Below are 19,651 nucleotides of genomic sequence, written 5' to 3' on the forward strand. Positions count from 1 at the left end.
GCCTTACATACTCAGTACATTATTCGTACTGACGTCCTTTTGTTTGTGAAAGCTGCGTGCATGCCCACAGGTAGACAGGGAGACAGACCAGACCTTTAGGCTGCTCCATCCGGAGCTACATTAGTTGTTATTATTCTTTTTGTGTACATATATGGGCATGGCGGGGTCCTATCCTGTCTTTATGATATTATAAATATTTTGTAGAGGCTCATAGACAGATGTACATCGCTTGATATCCCATAGCCTTATTGGTCTATATTTTGTATATCATTTTTGTTAGCCTTGTTGGCTTGCATATAAGGGCATAGTTAATGATGTTTATATAGATGTGCTGATGTTTGATGGAACTTGTGCCCTTTTGGGTTCGTGGCTATTATGAGTTAGATATGAGGCTTACCCATAGGTGGTTGTGAGAATATGTTAAGAGGTGCTTAGTAGGTTAGCTCCGAGTACCCGTCGTGGCCCTTCGGTTGGGTCGTGACAGTTTAACATTCGAGGACGAATGTTTCAAAGGGGGGAAGGATGTTACACCTCATAGTTTTTGTACGTTGAGATTCGTTAGGTGTTATCTATGCTAATTGTGGACACTGGAGTTATCTTCTAGGATATATGAGATTATATGTGCCTATCTTATGGTTATGAGGGTTTAAGTTCATGTAATAGGTTATGGTAGGATTGGAGAATAAGCGAATTAAGGAAATTAAATTTGTCGGAACTTTGAGAAAACCTGACAGAATTTTGGACAGGATTTTTGGTCCAACTTGAGAGAGGTATATCTCCTAGAATATGAGGAGTTTTGGTGTGTATTATCTATCCAAAATGAAGTTCGTTGAGTCTAATTTCGAACGCAATAAACCGTTCCTCAATGTGACATCAGACTAGAAAGTTATGGGTGCTCTAAGATAGACTGCTCGGGCGGAGAATTTTAATGGTTCAGTTTGACGGACCGCAAAACTTTTTGTGGCCCGTCAAACGGAATTTTTCCCATACGTAAAATAGTTCCAGTGAGGTTATTTTGGGTGTTCAATTTGACGGAGCATCAAATTTCTGCAGTCCATCAAAATAACCGCAAAAAGTAAGTCGGTGGCAGGTCTTTTTATGTTATAAATTCACTCTAAAGTACATTTTCACCATTTCCACCTCAAAATTCGTCCAAACACTCTCCAAAACCCTCTCCTCAAGTTCACCTGCTAATTAAAGTCAAACCCAAGTAAAATCAAGTATTGAAAGGTGAAAATCAAGAGATTCAAGTTTTGGGAGGCTCACTAGCGTTTGTAAAGTCCAAGAATTCCTTTGGTGTTGAAATTGGAGGTTTCACTCAAGTGGAACAATTTGATATAAAGATTATCCTTATTTGATAAAATGTTAGTTTTCACATCTATTTCATGTTATTGAGAATGCTTGGTTGTTGCACAAGTTGATTGGGGGAAGAAAGTGAAAGAGGAAGGTCAAATATGGATTTGATGATATTTTGAGTAGTTAATTAACTTAAGTTATAATTGTTAGAATGTTTTGAGGACAATCTTGTTTTGAGAGGTAATAATGATGATGAGAGAGTGTTGTATACAAGTGTATAAGGGTTTGTGTTGAAGTTGTTGATATAAATTGATTATGAGAATGAGTTGTAGGATTATATTGGGATATAATTTGAATAAAATCTCTTAATCATGATATTGTTGAAGTTGTCATTGTTGTTTGGGAGGTGATTTGGAATATGGTGGAACTAGGTGAAATAGGGGAAGTGCTGCCCAATTTTCGCTAGCTTATTAATTATTCTAGTTTGAAGTTATGAGTATTTTCAAGACTTGACGTTAGTGTGAATCCTCTTGAATGTAGATTTGTAAGCTTGGAAGGAGAAACATTAAGTAGTTGAGGAGACGAAAAAGTATGTTAAGGCTAACCCTTTCTTTCTAAAGGCATGATTTCCTTATTGTGAACCCATCCATGATATTGTTGATCTTGTTCACCGTCATTGATCTCATCTTATGATAGTTGACCTCTAAGGAGAGATATAGTGACAACAATGATTCCATAATGGTAATTGAAGGCTCACCGACCTTCTGTCACTCTGATAGAGTTGTAATGCTTCCTTTGGATTCTCATGTATGCCATATATGTATATGTAGCTATTTTATGACACTGAGCCTATACGGCCGGGTATGATAACTATTGTGCACACCACCGCAGTTGGGTACGGACACCACCGAGCCCTGGCATGGCCGGGTATGGACAACACTGAGTCCTATTATGGTCGGGTATGGACGGCACCGAGCCTATATGGTCGGGTATTGTATCATTATATGTACATGTATGAAGTGTTTCCTTTAGAGAAAGGTTAAGTATGCATGACAGTGGTCTTAAGAGGTATAATAAGGTATAAATTGTTTTCTCTATCTTATGTTACCTTCATGTTTCATCATGTTGTTAATTCATGCCTTACATACTTAGTACATTGTTCGTACTGACGTCTTTTATTTGTGGACACGAACCCAACCCCTAGGTTGCTTCATCAGCGATTACATAGAAGTGCTCCATTTGATCCGGAGTTGCAGTTTAGTTGGTAATATTCTTTTGTGTACATACTTGGGCATGGCGGGGTCCTTTCCCATCTTTATGATATTACATACTCAATGTAGAGGCTCGTAAAAGGTGTGCATAGCTAGATATCCCGTAACCTTGTCGGATCATATTTTGTACATCATTTTTGTAGCCTTGTTGGCTTGTACATATGGCATAGTTAATGATGCTTATATAAGTGTGTATATGTTCCATGGAACTTGTGTCTCCTCAGTTCGTGGTAATTACAAGTTAGCCATGTGGCTCACCTAGTTATGAGAAGTATGTTAAGAGGTGCTCGGTAGGTCAGTTCCAGGTACCCGTCATGGCTTTCCGGTTGGGTCGTGACACATATATTGCTGCCATAAAGAGTTTGAGGTTCTAAGAGCCACCATTTCTTGGTTTTGAAAGTCTGACAGGTGCCATGAAGTCTTTTGAAGTTAGTACTTCCTTCCTTATGAGGGAAACATAAATTGTGCCAGGATGCCCAATGATATTTACCACTATTGTCATGCCCAGACCAAAAGATCAATTTATATACTTTTCAATTAACTCAAAATATCCTTTAGGAGGACTAACAACTGTCAAGATGTGAATTGGCATGGAAAGAAGCACATATCTGATCAAAGTAGCTCTACCACCAGTTGAGAGAAATTTTGTGTGCCACCCTCTTATCATGTTTATCACAAACCATAAAAATGGTCAATAAGCTTTGTTATACCCCGTTTTAACCGGGTTGAGGCGGAGTACAACATATTGGTGATTCCTATATTGCTTTGTTTTAAGGAGTCGCCACCTAATTAATTTTAACGGTGAATTAGGACACCTAGATATTAACTAAGGTAAAGTTAAAACTAAACCTCCGTTAGTAGTCTGCTTAACCAGTGTGATTCTAGGTAAGGGTTCTATATTATCCTAAAGGGAAGGGGTTAGGCATCCTTTAGAATCCGTTAACTTACGATTATCCGATCAAACTTAGGTTAATTAATTAATGCTAAATAAGATGCCTGAAATTTAAGAAAAAGAGGGCTAAGGAATGTTGCTAAGGTTTCTTTAAGGAAATATAATAATGTTGCTCAAGATAAGATTTAGAGAAAATATAATAATTTGCATAACAGAAGATTTTAAATGCTATTTAAAATAAAACTTATAAAAGTTGATAAGGCTTCAAATAAAATGCTATTTAGAATGAGAATTGTAGAAAATATAATAATTTGCATAAAAGGGAACTTCAAATGCCATTTAGAATAAACTTATAAATGTTGCAAAGGCTTTAGATAATAATGCTAATAAAAATAAGATTTGCATAAAATATATAAGTAGAAGAAAACGCGGGTTTGCGCAATATTTTAATAAATACTTGAAATAAACTAACGATGAAGTGCTAATTGACTTTGCATTTTTGGAAGTATAAACAAAATTATGTTTTATTAACTACATTCGGCTAAAAGTATGCATAATTTGGATGACCTTAAAAGATGTTTATAAAATATTCTTTAGTTCTTTTCCTTAAACTAACTACCCATTCCTAAACTAAATCTACTAATTTTCTATAATTCAACTAAACTAAGAAAAAAACAAACAAAGTAAAAGGTTAGACAAATAATACAAGTTAACTGCATAAGAAAATAAAAAAAGGGCATAAATTAAAATAAATGGGTTGCCGCGGATCTGCCCGCTATTGGGCTTCGGCCAAGAAGATTTTATATGTTGCTGCAGGCTGTTCCTGTCCATTGGGCTTTTGCCCAGAAATTCCATACGTTGCTACTGCTGTTGGGTGACTTAAAGGCTATTATGTTGGGTTTTAGCCCAACTCCGAATGCGGGAGAAGAACGAGTCTCTCGGACTCGTATACGATCGGTCATGCACAAAACGAAAGGAAAGGATTAGCATATAATCCATGAATGAGGATAAACATGTGAAAATTAAACTTGCAACAAGTCAGTAGATTATGTATATCATTGTGTATATTCAAGTATTTTCTATGTATACACATTCATATTAACTAAGATATACTGGTGATATACATCAGTATATACAACCCAACCCAATATGCCTGCGATACACCATCATATACGAACTTTAAACAGAGCCAAAATCATCACAGCATTTTTCCCTTTCTTTCGGGGGCAGATCTGGCCCTTTATTTCCTAATCAATTAACAGGGATTAAGCAAAACCAACTAGTTGACATACATCTGATGGCATAACCCAAAATGAGGAGATTGAACATTGCCTTAACGAAATTAAAACATTTGCAATATACTAAGGCACAGAATCTGCCTAGCAGTGGCGGTGAACATCGCGAAACTAACTACAAAGTAAGCTCAGCACAGAGTCTGCATAGCAGTGGCAGTGAGTTTCACACAATTAACTACAAAATATGCTAGGCAATAGAATATGCATAGCAGTGGCAACATACTTCATAAAGCTAACATTCGGAGGTTCAAGTCATGTTCAAACTATAGACATATTTGTAGGCATGATTATGACACACAGTCGAACAGGACTTAACCAGACAGCTTATAGACAAATTGGTAGATTGGCAAATGTCGCGCGTAGCACAGTTTGAACAATATTCGACTGGATAAGCTTGTAGGCATGCTGGGGTATGGAAATCAGATCCCTATTTTAAGATATTGACTCATGCTTATTCTACGCTTTTAGGATTTAAAACTCAGTCTCCAAAGAATCATATAAGTGTCACAAGAAGCCAAAATTATTCAGGGACAGGGAATGGTTCATACTGGGCATAAAATTTACACAGAGATGTGGGGACAAAGCTTGAGGGGGGCTGCAAGGAGATCTAGATAGTCCAATCAGGGCAAACATGCTAGCCAGTAGCACAGACAAACAAAACAATTTCTGAATCAGCCAAATGCAATACATTAAAAAAAAAAAAAAAACTTAGCAAAAACTGTAGAGAGAACAAACATGATCTAGGAATTCCAAACTGAGGCAGGACTACTGCCAAACTGGTGAACTCATGATCTCTTTCATGCTAATCATTCAATAACCTTCTCATATACAAATGTAATCAGCAGTTAAACTTGGCAATCGCTAAACCTTGGGCAAATTAAGTATACTGATGTGATTCCCTTAGTAAGTTGTAAGTCAAACCATATAAGATTGCACTTTCAAAAGAATGAATAGACCCTTCATGCAAATCAAGATCAACAAATCACCTTAAAGAGGATTGAAACTTAAGATGTGTTTTTAGACTTAAAGGATTTAGGAGTGGGATTCCAAATTAGAACATTTTCCAGATTTTCTTATTTTTTTAGTAACCTTAAGCAGTAAGCATATCAAGATCATTCAGGAACTCAACAGAGGACTAAACTATTCAGATGGACATCTCAAACCTACATAAACCCTGCTTTAGCTACAGGGTTCAACATACCATTCATATTTATAGGCTTAAACAAAGATTAATTTATGTTGCGATTTGAATCTACGACAACTAGAAGTAAACTTTCACCTAAGCGGCAGTACCTACACCAATCTTGTATTTTAATCACCCTGTTGTTTTCAATTTGAACCAAAGAAGATCTAAAATATCTTGACCAACAATGCTAAGAGCATGGGAACTATCACTCCATATGTTCAACTAATTGTGACAATCAACTGCGAGTTGTGGGCTATGTAAACATGAGCATTTCAACTTAAAGAACATATAGCTCACAAACTAAATATTCATGCCACACCAATCAAACAAGAGATATGCTATACTAAACCAATATGTGCTTTGCAGCCAAACAACTAGATCATGCTTGCTATCTTAGGGTATAATGACACATAAGACATACTAGATTGCATGAAAAATTAAGCTAAACTAATATATAGGATTCAGTGGATTAAGCTGGAACTAACATATAAACAGGCTTAACTATTGAAACTGAACTAACACAAAGAAAAAAAATGTTTTTGCTAACTAAACTGGCACACAAACACATACGCATACAGATAACTAAAAATGTGAAATAAATAGGCAGGGGAGTTACGGACCTTTTTTAGGTGCAGCGAAATGGAGCTGAGCTTCCGATTTATCTCGAAACACCACGAAACCCAAATTTGTATACGCATGAGTATAAACAAATACCCAGGGAGAAAACGAAAAAAATAATTTAAATTATTTGACTCGATAGCAAGCAATATTACGATTGCTAAGGGAATTAATATCTTTGAAAAGTTTGAGACGGCTAAAACTTATGCTTTGTAGGGATTTTTGCGGCTGAAGAAAAAAAAGAACTAGTTCTTGGGGATTTCATGAATCGCTAACCCAGGCCCCCTCTTTCGAATCTCTCCCCTTTCTTTATAGATGTTGAAGGAAGCGGGAGAGGGAAGAGCGTGGGGAACAGGAAGGTGTGGGGTGTCAGACGCGTGGAGGAGACACGGTGAAGTGGGGATGTCAGAGAGCGTGGAGATGGGAGAGACGGGATGACGGTGAAAGAAAGGAGTAGGGAACAGGAAAGTGTGGGGTGTCAGACGCGGTGGTGGTGACAGAGGGAAAGGGAGGAAAGAGAACGAGTGGGGTGGCGATGGGGGAGCGGTGAGGAGAAGGAGAAGAAGGGGAAGCGGCGGAGGAACGAAAAATGAAGGGGAAACCCTAAAAGGGTTTCCCTTATTTTGAATGGAAGATGGGTCGGACCCGATCCATTTATGGACTGGATTGATTTTTTGGACCGGGTATTAAGAGAATGGGCTAGGGAATTAAAAACATGGACTGGTCTAAAAATTGAGATAAAAAATATGGGCCAGCCCAAAAATATTTAGGAGTTAATTGGACTTTGATTTGGAGTCCGATAAATCAAAAATACGGACTGAGTGCACGAAGTAGTTTGGCTTCTAAATTTAAATAAAAGACCAATTTAAAATACTTAATATAAAATGTGCAATTATTAATACTCGGGTGATAAATTATATGCCGTCATAATAGCAGTGCACTAATATTTGAAATTCAACAGTAAGTAAATGCTGTTATTTAATTATGCGAAGATAAATGCGATGCGTGTGCGTAAGACGGTAAAAAATGCTGAAATGATAATACTAGTAATAATAAAAAATAGTAACAAATAATAATAATAATAATAATAATAATAATAATAATAATAATAATAGTAATAATAATAATGGTAGTAATGACGGTAGTAAAAGATAATGACAGGATAATGAAATGTCGGTATTAATAAAAGCTAATTATAGTAAAAAATGCAAATAATTATTTTTTAAAGTTGCCAAACTATCAGAAGCGAAAAATAGGTATTTGGAGGAAAGGTGGGACAAAATTGGGTGTCAACAAGCTTCTTACCAGTAAAAAGAGGGCATCCAAGATAATTGATGGGAAGTTTTCGAAATCTCATGCCAGTATTCAACTTAATTCTATTAATAGCATTGAGTCCAGTCTTAGAACCAACAGCAAAATAGCTATTGTTTTTGTTGATGACCTGGTCTGAGAATTTTTCATACTTATCTAAAGCATCCATAAAGCTTTGAATAGGTCTTTTGCTCCTATTACAGAACTAGATTGTATCATCAGCAAATGTAAGATGGTTGATGTGAGGACCACAATTTTTCATCCAAAAACCTTTGTAACCAGGCTTTCTTTGCATATCATTGAGCATTTGAGAGAGAAGTTCTGCACTAAGAATGAATAGGGATTGGGACAAAGGGTCACCTTGTCTTAAATCCCTAGTGGACTTAAAGAAATCATTTCTTCCACCATCAATCAAAATGGAGTACCAGTTGTTAGATAGATAGTCATTGATAAGATCAATACAGTGATCAGAAAAGCCAAGTTTCTTCAGAACCACACAAAGGAAGGGCCAGGATACTTTATTATAGCCTTTGGTCATATCTAACTTCATGACCACATTTCCTTCTCGACTGGGATTATTGATGTCACTGATAATCTCTTGTGCAAGCATAATATTTTCAGAGATAGCTCTCCCTTTGACAAAACCACTTGGTTCTTAGAAATAATTCTGGGGAGGATGCTAGCAAATCTATTATTAATAATTTTGGATATGATTTTGACAGACACATTACACAGAATAATGGGGCTAAGGTCAGCAAAGCTCTGGGGTGGTCAACTTTGGGAATGAGAACTAGAAAGGTACGTGTATAGAATTTAGGTAAAACGGCTACTGAAAAAAAAAATAACAGCCATGTGCAGATGCTGAGAAGTTATGTGCCATGATTTTTGATAAAAAAAAATACCACTTAGACCATCTGGTCTAGGTGCAATATCTGTATCAAGTGAAAAGACAAAGCCTTTGATTTCCTGGAGAGAAGGCATAACATTCAACATCATGTTATCATTCTCAGTAATGCACTTTTTGAGACAGTTCAAAGCTCCAAAACTTTTATTGAGGTTATTGTCACACCCTAACCTTACTAGGGTGTGATGGGCACCCGACCCCATATCCGGAGCCGAGCGAACCCACAGACTCTTATTACATACATAATCCTTTCGAACCTTTAAATCAAATAAACATGAAATACATAATAAAGCTTTCAGAAATATTCTTTTTCTTTGTTCTCAAATCAAACAAAATCTGTAATCATATGAAATTTATATCATCACACAAAATGACATGTCGGCTGATGGAGCCGCTTATGGACTGACTTCCAATACCCACGACTCTGTCTGCAAAGTCTCTAACATTAATCAGAAACCATAACACATATACTCTGACTCGGCAACACTCCAGGAGCAATTGGAGCTTGCCATCTCCGCTGGAACATCTTCTATAATGTCTTCAACTCATCTGGGAGTACCTGCGCAGCATGAAACGCAACCCCCGAAGAAAGGGGGTCAGTACGGAATATGTACTGAGCATGTAAGGCATGCAATACAGAAAACAGAAATGTAATCAAAACAAATAGTACAAGAGTGAGTACGTTATCCAAACTACCAAGCGTTATATTCCAAATCACAAATCATGTATGCAGATGTCAGATGTCAGAGAAATGTACGGACCCAGAATGTCGAAATGCTTGTTTCCAGACACAGATCATGTATACCGATGTCATAGTTCAGAAGGAGTACAGAATACCAAAGAGCTTACTTTCCAAACACAAATCGTGCATATCAGAATCATATATCGTGTATGTGCATATACAAATCCCGGCCCTTTCGTGAGGGACGCGGTGAACAGAATCATATAACAGATCCCGACCCTGTAGTAAGGGACGCGGTGAACAAAATCGTCATATGCCAGAATCATATATCAGAAGAAATACATAAAGTAAATAGCTTACCCAAAAATATCCGAATGCTTGCTTTTAAATCACAAATAATACATATCAGAGTCATGCATAGGGCACGGGAACATGGTCGCCACTCCTGTCTCTGGCGCCATAACACATCATACTCCAGAAGATTTCATATCTCCGAACATCTCCGTCACATAACACATCATAGCATAACCACGGTACCCGGGGACATATAACACGCCGGGGAACCGGACACATCATACTTCGTAACATATACACGGTACCCGGGGACCAGAAAAATATACACAGTACCCCGGGACCGGGCACATCATACTTCAGAATTCATATATGGAACCCGGCCCTCAAACAAGGGACTCGGCGAACCATCCGCACGATACATACCGGCTCGGGACTCGGTGAAAGAGGTCATAACACATGCACGAGCAGAGTAGTGAGAAACTAAATGCACATGCATCCAGACTCGATAGATACATATATTTACCGACATCTAAGGACTCAGAAACAAGTTTCAGGTCAATTCGACTTCTTATGAGAAAGTTACGAGCATTTGAAGTACAGAACCCTTTACGACTGTTTCAGAAGCTATTTTTGAAAAATCGAAGCAATAATCGTATCAGGTATCTTTCGGATATCATATAGACCAAATCAAATATAACTTCCAGAATCTTATGTACATATCAAAGTAGATCAAAGACTAAAAGGGGATAATCAAACGTACTACCATTTGAAAATCAAAACATTAATCGTGCCAATTGTCTTGCGGACGCCATTCAGATATTAACACATACATAACTCTTTAGGGACAAAACTCAGAATCCGAGAGTAGAATTACCCCAAAGTGTATATCATGTCATACCCTATGTGGCGCTAGGACATGCCAATGAAAGAAAGGGTAAGCCTTACATACCTGTGCCACGCCTTATTAGCTACGCTTATTTATCCAAGCTTGCTAGTCAACATACAAAAGGATTCACATAATCGTTAGATTCATTGTCATTCACTTGCCCTTAGACTTTCAAATAAATTCACTTATTTTCTACCAAAATTTCGGCAGCATTTCCCTTGTAAATACACCATCCCCGAGAACTAACTCGGCCAATTTACCAACAACAAACCCAAGAATGCAACTCGGCCAAATTAACAATAATAATATCTACAATCATATCTTCCAACTTCAACAACCCGCACAACATTTCAAACGGCCCAACCAACACATACACCACCCGAATTCTTTCAAAACCAACAAGAATAATTACAACACATTTTCTTCCAAATTCATAAACTACACCCACATTCTACATATTAGCAACATTATTCCTACAATTATAAGAAACCATACTAATGTCATATTAACCTCTTCCATAATCCGCAAACGATTACAATTTTTATTTCAAGCCATTAATTCTTCATTTAACAACATGAAATCCACAACACAACAACAATCAAAATGCTACATAAAATCGTTTCATCTTTTCTTCACCACACACCCTATTCGGCCACATCACACATACACATATTTCATGAAGTTCATTCATTTTACATCATGGAATTCATAATGCAACAATCAAATTACTAATTAAAATCGATTCGTCACATTTACACCACACCACTTCCATTCGGCTACCACAACAACATACATGTTTTCATGCATTTTCATCCATTTCCACACACTCCAACATGCATAAATTACCCATAACATATGTAAAATTAGGATTGAACCTTACCTCTTCCACTTGGCTCTTCACTCGGCTAGGATTATCCTTTTGCAAAAACCAGTGGTTTTATTGCTCCAACGACCTCCCCACGTTAAAGAGGACCTTCCAATTGGTAGGAATGCTAGGAGGAAATTATTTTTCTTGCTCAATATGGTGAGCACCATTTTCGGCCAAGCCATGGCCGAACATGGCTTCTCTCTCTTGCTCTCCATTTCTTTTTTTTCTTGAAGTTTCATGAACTTGTGAATAAATATCATGTCTTATTATTTTTCTCCTCCACTTATCTATATATACATTTAAGCCCCTCAAGTAATAATTATGAACACGTGGTCTATTCTTTCTCTCCAAGCTTCTAGAAGTTTTTGTAGAGAAATATGACCAATATACCTTGTATATACATACATAATTCATCTAGGTGGGCCAAGGCCCACCTTAAGTAGGACGGCCACCATGGTCCAAGTCATACAAGCCCATTTTATTTTGTATTTAGTCTTGTAATTCATGAAAAATAATTTTCCAAATTTCGAACTTGCCCTTAGCCTTCTCTAATATTTCCATACTAATGATATTCTTAAATAATATTCATAACAACTTGTACAGAAAAATAATTTTTGAAAATGGCCTTGCCCTTAACTTACCACGACCATCTCAAAATATCCGAGCGTACGAAATACGGGCTATAACAGTTATCATGCATAAACAGGTTCTCATAATATCTGATTGCTCCTTCAGTTATAGCATCATTACCTTCAAGCCATTGACCTTCCTCATCCATGATTTTCTTTATAGCAAGTCTTTTTCTTCTATATTTGATAACAATATGGAATTAAGTAGTATGAGAATCATCTTCTTCTAAGTTTGACTCTTGCCTTTTGTCTAGGCATAGAATCTTGAATCTTAAAGAATCTGGTGAATTGTACTTTGCATCTAGACAGTTCACATCTATTTTCCTCAGTGTTATTGTTGATGTTATTCTCTTCCAACACCCTCATCTATGCTTCAATTCTCTTAGGTTCTTCAAATATCACCAAAAGATTTTCTTGACCATATGCTAAGAGCCTTACAAGTTTTCTTTTTTTTGGTGGAAGATGTAAAGAGGGCACCCATGAGTAGTTTCATCCCATATTTCCCTTACTACATCATTATAGTCATCATGGTCTGTTCAAAAATTGAGAAATCTAAAATAGCTTATGAACTGAGTAGTTTCATTGTTAAGCTTCAGCAGAAGTGGAGCATGATCAGAGCATGTTCTAGATAAGTGAGTAACAGTGGTGTCATTAAAGTTGTCGAACAGTTAAAATTACACACCAATCTGTCCAACCTTTCCAAATGGTTTAAGGTGGATTTCTATGATCACTCCAGGTGTATTTAGAACCAGAGTGTCCAGCATCTTGTAATCCACAATCATTAAGACAGGTAATAAAGTCAAAACTCTCGTCTATCCTGTGTTGCCTTCCTCTTGTTTTTTCATCTTGTGAACATATGACATTGATGTCACCCACTACTCACCATGGTTCTGAAAAATTATTTACAATGTTTATCAAATTAGTCCATAGATCCTCCCTTTGTCTTTCTGTACATTTGGCATAAACTAAAGACAACAAGAAAGTTGTAACGACCCGTTAGGTCTTTTTGGTTATTTTCTTATTTTTGCCTATTTTGACCATATGAACCCGCCCCTTTGCTTGTTTTGGGATTGTTGTGTAGTGGGCATGTTTGGCACGATTCCCGAGGTGGTTATAATCTCTTAAGATTGGAAATTTGCTAATTTAAATAATCTTTAAGTGTTGGGTAGACTTTAGGCATCATTGGGGGTATTTGTGTCATTTTGGGAATTTCATCGGTTCCATTAGCTTTGAAACGTCAAATATAAGTTGTTTCAGTGTTTGGTTCAGTCCCCGAGGGTCTTGGGGGCATTTTGCTCATCTGATTGGAAAGTTGGTTTCGCCCATTTGGGGGTTGACTTGGTCAACAAGACCTTTGTAGCACGTTTTTACATGTGTTTGCATATTTGGTGTGTATCGGGGAGGTTCCGGGGGAGTCTCGGATTTTTTCTGGTTCTAGTGATCATGCAGGCGTGAACGGGGTCTGGCCCCTGCAGACGCGCTCCGGCGAGATGAGGCCCGCAGGAGTGAAGGACAGCTGAGTTGGCTGTGGTCCGCCCCTACGAAGATTTTCTGGCAAGTACGTGTGCGCAGCCACAAGCTAAGCGCCGGCGCTGCGAGCTTGGGATATTTTGTGGGAATGCGCCGTGGCAATGTCTCTTCCACTGGTGCGTGTTCGCTGGTGCTAACTTGGGTGCGCAGGTGCTAACTTGGGTGCGCAGGTGCACAATTAGCTGAGCAGAATGTGGTTCTTTTAGTGTCTTCTTCGTTAAGTCTTTCATTCTAAAACCCTCAAGTTGAGAGCAATTTTGGAGGCGAATTGAAGGGAATTCAAGGGAGAATCAGTGGGTAAGTCTTCTAACTCTATTGTATGATTATTTTCATGGTTAGAATCAAAACCCCATGCTCAAAATGTTGATTTTAAGAGAAATATTGAAGGATTTTGGAACCCAACCTAAGAATTGGGGATTTTAGAAATTGAGCATGAATTAGTGTTTATTATTGGATGATTTTAGTTTATGGGTTATATCAAGTATGAGGAACATGATTCTAGGCTCAATTTATTGTTTTGCCCTTTGGATTCGGAGTCCTAATTTTAGGGCTAAATTTGTGGGTTTTGGATTATGTAGCTATATAGGTGTTGTTGGATTCATGTTCTAATGCATAATCCGTATTTGATTAGACTTTGTTCCTTTGGATATTATGCGTAACGGCAACGGGCTTCGTGACTCGAGATTCGGCAACTCCAGGCATGTTGAAACCTTGAACTCTTTCTTGAATGTGTGTGTTGGCTAAATGAACCTAATAAGAGGGAATTGGGGTGAATTAAGGGGTTCCGATACTCGTGAGGTGACGAACATCAGTATCGGATACCAATCATCATGTTGTGGGTATTTGTGCAATTTCAATTGCATAGTTGGTCTGAATGCCATGCTTTAGGCATTAGTTTATAAAATAGTACGATCCTTTGGATCTGTGACTGGGGTCTGATGCCTGTACTTTTATGTCTCTTATTGTTATTGCCTGTCTAGTCTGTTTGTATGCATATCACTCATATATCCTCGTTAAAGTAAAAGGGAAGTAAAAAGGTGAAGCCTTTATGATATTGTAAACATGCAAGAGGATGAATTTCATGCTTATATGCTTGTTCTTGACTTGATGTATGCCATATTCATACGTTATATGTATTCAAGCATACGATTTGAGGATATGATTGTGAGTCCAATGGGATCTTGTTGTGGACGAGTGATGATGCTTTAGCGCGTTCTGTTCACAAATGGGTCTGGTCGACTCAGTGACAGGTACTTGACATATGATATATGGAAACCGTGATCCGAAGTTGCTACCGGAGTGGTCTGTGATCCGATGATTTTCCAGAGCGATGATATATGGGCCTCATGAGCTCCCCATGGGTCACAATTCGTTAATATTCGAACGTGTGTACATCAGGAAGAGAAACAAAGACCTTGCATTGCATTTTCATCTCATTCATCTTATCTTAGGTTATTGTTGTGATAGTTGGTATTTGACTTGCCTTTTCTTGGATCCTATTTGCTATTTGAGCTCAATCGTTAAAGTATGGTTATCTTGTATTGGACTAATAGCGGACAAGTCTGGTTGTGGTATCATAACCAACCCTTGTCTCTGTTCCGGAAAGGGTCGGTCAACAATGCTGCTGAGTACCCATTGTATTTGTACACACGCTATACTTGCTGAACCTTTTTGTGTGCAGACTCGGTTCCTAGCATGAGTGGAGCTCGCAACTACCAGGCAGCCCCCTAAAGCCTTGCTCGAGAGACCGGGGTGAGCTCCTTGGATTCTGGTGGCTCCGGATTCTCCTTATCCTTTATTTTCTATCTTCTTCAGTTCAGACAGTTTCTTATGTATTTAGACTATTTCATACTCTTAGGTCCTTGTGTTATGGTGACATAAGATTTTGGGAAGGATTGTAATAACTACTTAGTATTTCTATTTAAGATTCTTAAGACTTGAAAATGACTTGTGTGCTTATTTCCGCTTATTTTGGGCTGCTAACGGTTGGTGTTGGCTTAGTAGTACGGTAGGACTAGTGCCATCACGACTTGGTAAATTGGATCGTAAAAAAAGTAGGGTCGTTATTGTTGATTCTTATCAGAATGTGCTGTTCTTTATCTTGAATAATGTCAACTTGGATTTCATTAGACCAAAATAACCAAATCTTGCTAGTACAGTTGCGGTAAGCATGTTGCATTCCCATTTTCCACCTGAATTTCTCCATTTTACCATTGTTCACCATGATTCTTGAAGGCATATAAGTGGAGTACGGAATTGTTGGATCATGAGTTTGAGTCTATCCAGGGATCCTTGAGATCCTATCCCCCTAGCTAGTATTCCATGAAATGATGTTAATCATTAGAAACATTAGCTAGGGGAACTATTTTTTCAGAGTTTTGGACGTTGGTAGTCTCCTCTTCAGTGTTGAAAAACCCTCCAGAGTTTAGATTGTTTCTTAGAGACAGGTTGTTGTAGTATGAGATATTTTGTTGAAATGTTTTAGGGTCCACATATATGTTCTCCTCATAGTCCTGCTTCCTGATGATTTCTTCATCAGATTTTGATTACTTTGCTAAAAGGAAAAAGAAATAGCTGGTTACCTATTCCACAAAGGGATATATAACTTATCTCTCATTTAGGTAGTTCTTTTTCTATATAAATAGTGGTACCGATGGTAACATACATATCAATACACACTCATATTCACATAATGGAAACCATAAAGATGGATTTTCTCGCCCAGCTGCAAATTTTTCTGCTAGTCTATGAAGAATTATCTTTAGCCATTCTCTATGGATAAACATGTAAGTTAAATTTCTATATGTTAATAACATGGTAATTTCTCCAGACAGTACCTAAGTGATGATAAAAGAAAGAATTTATATTGTCCCTAGAATGGACCATGCACAACATCTATTTATTTGTAGGTTATTATTTTTCGTTATTTGTTTTGCCAAAATTTCTAATACACAATGTTATTATAGGTCTCGGAGAAAAATATGAAGGAGATTGAAAGTTTGAAAGAAGAAGCCACATGCACATGCTACTTATAAGTAGTAACTCCCTAGAGAAACTAGAATTGATTGACACATTTGAACAACTTGGTATTTCATATCACTTTGAGAAGGAAATTGAAGCTCAATTAAATAAGATGTTGAATGAAAATGTGTTCCAAGAAGAACATGATCTTTATACAGTTGTACTATATTTTCGATTGGTTAGGCAACATGGCTATCCGATCTCTTCTGGTAAGTGCAAATGTCTCCAGTTACATAGTTCAAGTGATAATTTAAGTTTGTAAATGTTGTCAATTCAACAAAATATTTTATGTTAGGTTGTTTCAACATATTCAATGACAACAGTAGGAAGTTCAAGGATATCATTCTTAAAGATGCAGGAGGTCTATTAAGTCTATATGAAGCTTTACAAGTAAGAGAACATGGGGCTGACTTATTAGAAGAGGCTTGTATGTTCACAAAAACTCATCTTGAGGGAATGGTGCCCAACTTAGACTCTACTCTTGAGAAACAAGTAACACATGCACTCATGAAATCTCTTCATAGAGGAATCCCAGGAGCTGAGTCCCATTTTTTCATCTCAATATATGAAGAATATGGATCAAAAAATGAAATGCTATTGAGACTTGCGAAGCTTGACTATAATTTGTTACAGATGCTACACAAGAGAGAGCTTAGTGAGGTCGTACGGTGAGATATTGGTTAGCATTTGCTAGCTTTTGATTTGAGTATTATAGACTACACTACTCCCTCCGCCTCAATCTATGTGACACGGTTCGGATTTCGAGAGTCAAACTTATTTATCTTAATCGTGAATTCGGACATACAATCTTTAAGTTTTTTGAAAAATAATTTACATATTTAGAAATTACATAAAAGTATTATGAGTCACAATAACTAACAATTTACAATATTGACAGGGCAATACGAATAAAGCACGGTCAAAAAAATTCTTGTTTGACTCTTGAAAGTGAAAAGTCTCACATAAATTGGAACAAAGAGAGTATAATTTAAGTCAATTATTTTTTGCCTTTTATATTTGAAGGCGGTGGAACAAATTGAATCTTGACTCCAAGCTTAGTTATGTCAGAGATAGAATGATGGAATGCTTTTTTTGGACCATAGGTTTGTGCTTTGAACCTCAATTCTCTCGTGCTCGAATTATGCTTGCAAAGTGTATAGCTATGATTTCAGTAATTGATGACACTTATGACTCTCACAGCACTCTTGATGAGCTAGAGGTGATAAAAGTATGATTTTTCTTTGATAATACGTTTAGTATTAAACCCCAACTATTTGATAACAATTTTGTATTGTCTTTTCCCCTTTTATCGGAAATAATTCAGAAGTATCGTCAAAATGTTCTGCCATAGCTTCAATGTTATTGATCTTAATTAGATTAATTGATCAAATCAAGAACATTTTCCTTGATTCACGTGAAATTAATCGATCGACTTCCTAAATATATGAAGACGATATACGTTATTCTTCTTGATCTCTTCAAAGAATGTGATGCCGAGCTAAAAGAGCAAGACAAATCCTATAGAGTTGATTGCGTCAAAGAGGCAGTAAGTGACTTCAAATATTAACAAAATATGGCTCAATATACTATATTTCTTGCTTTTTCTCGTGTCGACTTTTTTGGTCGCACATAGATATCCTTTGTTTTTTGATGGATTTCTAAGTAATTTTGTACTAAGATATTGAATTATTAAGTAAACAAGAACTCTTTGAACAGATGAAAGAAATCGCGAGGAGCTATTATATTGAAGCAAAATGGTTTCTTGGAGGAAATATGCCATCATTTTGAAGATTACCTAGGTAATGCGTTAACTACTGGAACATATTATCTACTTGCACCAGCATCCTTATTGGGCATGAGCTCAGCTTCAAAGGGTGAATTTGACGGGATAATGAATAAACCTAAAATTCTTGCGGCTTCTGCACTAATTGGTCGGGTCATTGATGACATAGCTACTTATAAGGTACTTTCTTTGGTCCTTATTATTTATCGTTTAGGTGTACATTCATCTACAAAACTACACTTAATAACATTAATTATAAGGGATATTCGTTCCACGAAATGATCTTATCTCTTAATGAGTAATTATTAATTATTCCGTGTCTTTGCTTTTGGAGTAGAAAGGGTGAAACTGAAGGAAAAAGGATAATCAATGCCTTTTGTGTTCACTAAAATGATAAATATTTTGTACCAAACTTTTTTGCCATGATGTTTACCAACATATAAATATGTTGTGCTAACTATGATGCATTTGGCATTATTTTTATGAATCTTAATCTTATTTTTTGTATATTGAGAAAGAGAGAGGACAACTTATTACCGGAAGAGAATGTTATACGAAAGAATACAATATACCAATTGAAGAAACAAGTGAAAAGCTCTCAGAACGAGCAGAAAATGCATGGAAGGATTTGAACAAGGAGTGCATCAAGCCTACTTCTGTGCCAATTGAAATTTTGATGCGTGTTGTCAACCTTACACGGTTGATTGATGTTGTATACAAAAATAATCAGGATGGATATAGTAATCCAAAAAATAGTGTGAAAGCTGTGATTGAAGCCTTACTCGTTAATCCCATTAATATATAAGGGTGTGTTGAAGATGGTTAATTTGACAATTGACACATTAAGAACAATAAATAAGTCAATAATAAAGCATGATTATATATATAATTTATTCTGAATTTCGATTGGCAAGATTTGTAATCCAATTTACCATTCTATATCGATTTTAATTTTTATTGGAGTCATTTTATATGTATGATTATGTTGTACTGTGTTCTCTGAGTACCATTCAGCTGTGTATCTTGGCTAATATAAATTTTTTTAATTAAATGAGGAGTATTACTCTCACATTTCTCGCATTCATTTTTCTCATTCTAATTTTCACCATTCAGATATAGAAGTTATTGAACGACAATATGTCATAATGTACTTATGGTAGTATAGGAAATTATATTTATGGTATA

General features: G+C 36.8%; 1 pseudogene; it reads left to right on the forward strand.

Moving 5' to 3' along the window:
• The first annotated feature begins 16,436 nt into the window (after nt 1-16,436).
• On the forward strand, nt 16,437-19,271 carry LOC132601624 (vetispiradiene synthase 3-like; annotated as a pseudogene).
• Nucleotides 19,272-19,651: the final 380 nt, after the last annotated feature.

This window comes from Lycium barbarum, chromosome 7 (genome assembly GCF_019175385.1).
Source record: "Lycium barbarum isolate Lr01 chromosome 7, ASM1917538v2, whole genome shotgun sequence".
Classification (NCBI taxonomy): domain Eukaryota; kingdom Viridiplantae; phylum Streptophyta; class Magnoliopsida; order Solanales; family Solanaceae; genus Lycium; species Lycium barbarum.